The sequence below is a fragment of the Puma concolor genome, chromosome C1 (assembly GCF_028749965.1).
Source record: "Puma concolor isolate L17-30 chromosome C1, mPumCon1.1.hap2, whole genome shotgun sequence".
In the NCBI taxonomy this organism is placed as follows: Eukaryota; Metazoa; Chordata; class Mammalia; order Carnivora; family Felidae; genus Puma; species Puma concolor.
The window spans coordinates 13,678,360-13,683,815 of record NC_141674.1 but is presented as its reverse complement, the minus strand read 5'-3'; positions in this window follow the sequence as shown (position 1 = coordinate 13,683,815).

Here is a 5,456-nt window from a genome sequence, read left to right as displayed (position 1 = left end):
GTTGGTGGTCTCTCTGGCGGGGGTGGGGGGGACCGGCCAACTTCGCCAAAGGCTGATGGTGGTGTTCACACGTCCTTCGGGACAGGCGTGCAAGGCCCTCGTGTGACAAGAGGGCGGGCGGGCCCTGATGTCTGGGGCTATGTGCTGGAGGTACGGGCGCTCTGGAGTCAGGTGGGTTCAAACCTGGGTTCAAATCCTGGCTCTCGGCCTCCCAGCTGATGATCTTCAAAAAGTTATGCAACCTGGGGATAATAACACCCACACCCCCCCCACACACACACACACAGAATACAATGAGTTATTCCATGTAATTGTTTAGAACAACACCAGACACAGAATTCATGGTTCAACCACGTCAACCATTTATACGTTCTCACAGCCACTGTTAACTGTGCTGTGGTGGTTAAGTTTATGCGTCAACTTGACTGGGCTGTGGTATTTAGTTAAACAGTATTCTCGATGTCTCTGTGATTGCGGTTTTCGGGTAAGATTGACATTTAAATCAGTGGCCTCCAGGTAAAGCTGATTGTTCTCCACGATGCGGTGGGCCTCATCCAATCAGTCGAAGCCTTACTAGAACACAGACTGACCTCCCTCAAGCAAGAGAGAATTCCTCCCAGTAGACAGTCCTTGGACTCAGCCGTGACTCTTCCCTGGGTCTTGTACTCTGCAGAGTTTGCGTTTCACCAAGCCAACAGGAATGTGCGAGCAGTGTCCTTATGCTAAGTCTCTCTGTATATGCGGTTGGTTCTGAGCCTCTGGAGGACTTTGTGTCCCAACAGCCTGAAGTACAGGCTCCATGCTCCCATTTTGCAGAGAGGAAGGCAGGGAAGGGACGTGGCCATGGGTGCAGCATATCATTGGGATGTAAAGCCAAGTACGTCTGATTCCCAAACCCATTCTCTGTGCTGACTCCCAGATGCCCATACATGGCACTGACGTGCCTTGGAAAGACCTCGGCTGGCCACGTGATGCGGAGGAGAGCAACCGTGGCCCAGTTAGCATGAGCCCAGAATCTGTGGGTCTCAGGCCACACGGGCCAGCGGACTTGGGGCGGGGGGAAGCCGTGTGTCTGTCTGTCTCCATTCAAAGGATGTACAAGGAACCCGCTGCTGGCCACGTGACCCCTCCCTGTCCCGGGGCCCGTTGATCGGGGCTCTTGGCGTGCGGGGTATTGGAGCTGCGGGCAGGGGATGGAGACTCCGCCCTTGGCGGGGCCCCCACCTGGCTCACCCAGGGGGCTTCGCTCAGGGACAGAGCGCGGGCCCCGGAAGCCCAGGCTGGAGCTCCCAGGGGGGCAAGGTGGTGGCTGCCTGTGGGATGCGTAGGCCTGTTAATGACCTTGAGCAAATGGAGCGACTTGCTCAAGGTCACACCCTGAGATGGGAGCAGAGTTGGCTTTGTCCCCCTAGTCTCACCCAGCCTGACACTGAGCTTACTGGGTCACTGTTCTCTGCCTTCTGTGGAAGGGCTGCTTAGTAGGAGCTCTGGGGATTGAATGCAGGTGTGGGCGCCCACAGCCCATGCCCCTTGCCACCTGCTCCGTCGGGTCCCCCATTTCCAGCTGGTCCTCTTCCACTGCCCTCCCCCCGACCTGGTGCCTTCGCCACCGTTTAACTAGGGCATCGGCGGGGTCCAAAGCCACTGCCCTCTCTGTTCCGCTGCTCTCGTGCCCCACTGTGGGGCAGGTGGCTCCCGAGGGCCCGGGGCCCTTCCTCCGCATGACCGCCACAGCAAGTGCCCGTGTCCCCGGTGGCCCAAGGAGCCTCTTCATTTCCCTGCTGTGGTCGCGGGCCCAGCCACAAGTCCAGGCTCAGAGCGTGAACCATTTGCCTGAGGCTGACGTCCCCGCCACCGCTGTCCCCACGGGCTGCCAGTCAGGCGTGCGCTCTAGGGAAATGAGGGGCCACCTGTGCCGGTTCCTGGCCTCCAGGCTGACCTGGAGCTCCTGGGGAGCTCGAGGAAGAGGCAGGGTGGAGACCCACCCTCTTCACAGAGTTGTGCCTTCCTTGTCATTAATTCACCGCCAGGCGCGTCGCCACAGTCCCTCCGCGTGCGGTCTGTCGGGGACCAGCGCGGTAACAGAGCAGGAGCCACGTTGCCGGGATGCAGCCGGTGCGCCAGGCGCTGTGCTGAGTCCTCAGGTCCTCACTGCAACCCCGAAGGCGCTTCTGTTGCTCCCGCTTTACAGGTGGGGAGACTGAGGCACGGGTGGGTGCAGTAACTAGTAAACCTGCGGGAGATGATGCCCATCTCTGCCTGCCAGGCTTTTGCGCATAAGCACCGCTTCAGTGCCCCAGAGAGACACTTTTTTTTGAGAGAGGGAGGGAGAGAGAGCATGAGCAGGGGAGGGGCAGAGAGAGGGGGACAGAGGATCCGAAGCTGCCAGGCTCTGTGCAGACAGACAGATGCAGGGCTCGAACTCACAAGCCGTGAGTGAGCTCGTGACCTGAGCCGAAGTCAGACGCTCAACCGATGGAGCCACCCAGGCGCCCCTGAGACCTTCTTATTTTCAACCCCTCCCTCACACCTTCACCCTGGATACCTGTGCCCAGGAAGGAGGAGAAGCCGGGCCTCACTGAGCACCTGTTTCTGGCACAGCTGCTCCCAGTCGTTATCTTGGATAGGACCGGCCTGTAAGGGAGGCGGGATCATCTTAGCCCCATTTCACAGATGAGGAAGCTGAGGCTCAAGGAAAGAAGGCCCGCTCAGTAAGGGGCAGGGACGGGATTTTTCCTGGTGGCCGTACCAGCACCCCTTCCGCCCTGCTCCCTGGCAGGAACACAGCAGCTTCTGGGCGGGGGCCGCGCCGTGAGCCGGCAGGATGAGGCACGCCTGTCGCTGTGGCTCCAAACACAAGCAGCCAGTCTTGACTCTCTCAGGATGTTGGCAGCCACTCCAATGGTGGAGCAGGTGCCACACGACCCTCAGGTGCCCGAGGCACATCACAATGCTGCCCCGGGGCTCTGCTGTGTCCTCTCTCCAGGCCCCAGGCGCCCAGGCAGTCGCCCTCAGTCCCCGGAGCGTTTGGCGCCCAGGGGCCAGGGCGGATCGAGGCAGCAGATGCTCAGACACCTGCGCCATGACATGAGTCCAGGCAGGCATCGGGAGCAGAGCGGGGCTCAGGGAGGGACGTGCCTGGGCGAGGTCACGCAGCCAGTAAGCAGCAGAGCCAGGATCGGCACCCAGGTTGGGCAGATCTGAGCCTTAGAAAGAAGAGCCGTAGAGAGTCAGGGACCCCGGCCTTTTATGGGGGTGAAGATCGAGAGTGCCGTGCCAGGGACAAAGCCATGGACGCTGGAGTGTAGGGTATTTGTTAGCACCCATCGAGCACATTCTTGCATCCCTCCCATTTACTCGCTCCCACTGAGGGTGGTTTGGACCACTTTATGGGTGAGGAGGCAGAGAGGACTCAGAACCCCTGCCTGGCCCCTGTCCACTGGGCTGAGCCCTTAGGGCCCAGGAACGGGACCACCTCACCCCCACCCTAGGCCTCTGCACTCCCGTCGAGGGCTCCCTGAGTCTTCTTCTCCAGGAGCAGCACCCCCTTTCTTCACCTCCCTGTGGGACACGGTTTCTGGTTCTTTATCCACGCCGTGGCCTCCTGCAGGGGCCACCCCGTCCGCTTCACTTCTGACGTCTAAACTTCTCTCAGCGGGGTGACTGATGAGGTTAGGGTCTCTGGAAACTGGCCCTGAGGCCTCCCCGGTGACCCTCCTTTGAGGATCTCTGAGCCAGGCTGGCTGGGGTCGCCTGTCCGCCACACCTTCCCAGGGGAGGAGGTCCTGCCCACCTGCCCCTGGCCCCACCGTAAGCCAGACCGGAGCCGGGTTTCCAGCCACCCACTTTTGTCCCGGAGGAGGCAGCACGGGCCGGAAAGAAAGAGGGGAAATGGGGAGTGGGGTGCAGGGTAGCAGACGGAAGGATGTGCAGGTCAGAGGACAGATTGGAGGGTCGGGTGGGGGAGAGGAGCTGCTGTGCCCCCTCCATCCCTGGGGCAAGGCCTCACTTGGGGGTGCCCCCTGCACGCCATCCCCCCTCCAACCATCTTGGCAAGGGGAGGAGGGAGGTTCAGGGCGGCCCCTTCCAGCCCGAAGCAAATGGAGCTAGTTCCTCTCCGTGAACACGGGGCGGCAGATCTAAGGCAAATTCACGGCCTTTCCTGGCCCCCGTTTTCTTGTCGCCTCCCCCCCCGCGTACTTTGCGTAAGCCTATCATGGCTCTCCATCACCTCGGCCGCCAGTGGCCACACAGAGGTGAACACGGGGACGTTGGGCCCGCACTGGGCCACGCGGGTGACAGTTGTGTCAGGCCCAGGCCACCCTGGGGCGCGTGCTGTGTGTGCAACCCTGAACGAGAGTCACGGCACCACAGGGTTCCCGGACGCTTGTCCTCGGAGCGGCCCGCACCCCAGCCTCACCCACCTGCCCCTCCCAGATGATGTCAAGGCCACGGGGGCTGCGGAGATGATCCAGTCCGGGGCACCGAAGCCCAGGGCTCACGCAGAGCCTCGTGCACCGAGCCTCGCGCACCCTGGGGTTTGAGTCACTGGGTGTGTGTGCGTCAGCGTTCAGGGCTTTCATCAGAATCTCAAAAGGATCCTCATCCTCGAAATGTGAAGAGCATTCATCCCATTTTATGCGTAGGGAGGCCGCAGCCCAGAGAATGGCAGTGACTTGCCCAAGGGTAGTGGCTGCACAGCTGGCCGGGAAACCAAGGCTCCTGGCTCCCCGTCTAGATTTTGGCCTTCAGAGAGATCATCCCTGTCAAGGGGGCCCCTTATTCCTTTCCCCTGGGAGCCCCTCAGTCCCCACCACTTTCTGCAGCCCCCATTCGGGTCTCCGATTCCTCCAATCCACTCACTCGCTGTGTGGCTCTGGATAAGTGACTGTCCCTCTCTGAACCTCAGCGTCCTCATCTGCAAAGTGGAGACATAACAGCACATCAGAAGGTCGCGAGAACAGGGGCACCTGGGAGGCTCAGTCGGTTAAGCATCCGATTCTGGATCGCGGCTCAGGTCATGATCTCCCGGTTCGTGAGTTCAAGCCCCGCATCGGGCTGTGTGCTGACAGCACAGAGCCTGCTTGGGATTCTGTCTTCCCTTCTCTCTGCCCCTCACCTGCTTTTGCTCTCTCTCTCTCAAAATAAATAAATAAACTTAAAAAAAAAAAAAGGAAGGTAGTGAGAAAAAAGTGGGATGGCAGAGATGGAGAGGGCTCCACGCGGTACCTGGCATGCCGCGAGCCCTCAGAACCCGTTAGCGACGGAAGTGACCTGTGTGCATCGTCACCACCATCCCAGCGGGCCTCGAGGCTTCGACCCTGCCTCCCCCGCAGAGCTCACAGTCTCCGAGGCTCCGGGCCACGTCCCCCGGGTGTCCTGTCTGTGTCCCTCGAACCCCGCCCAGCCCTGCCGCACCGTGAGCTAGTCAGCGCCTGCTGGGTTCGCGGCTCTCT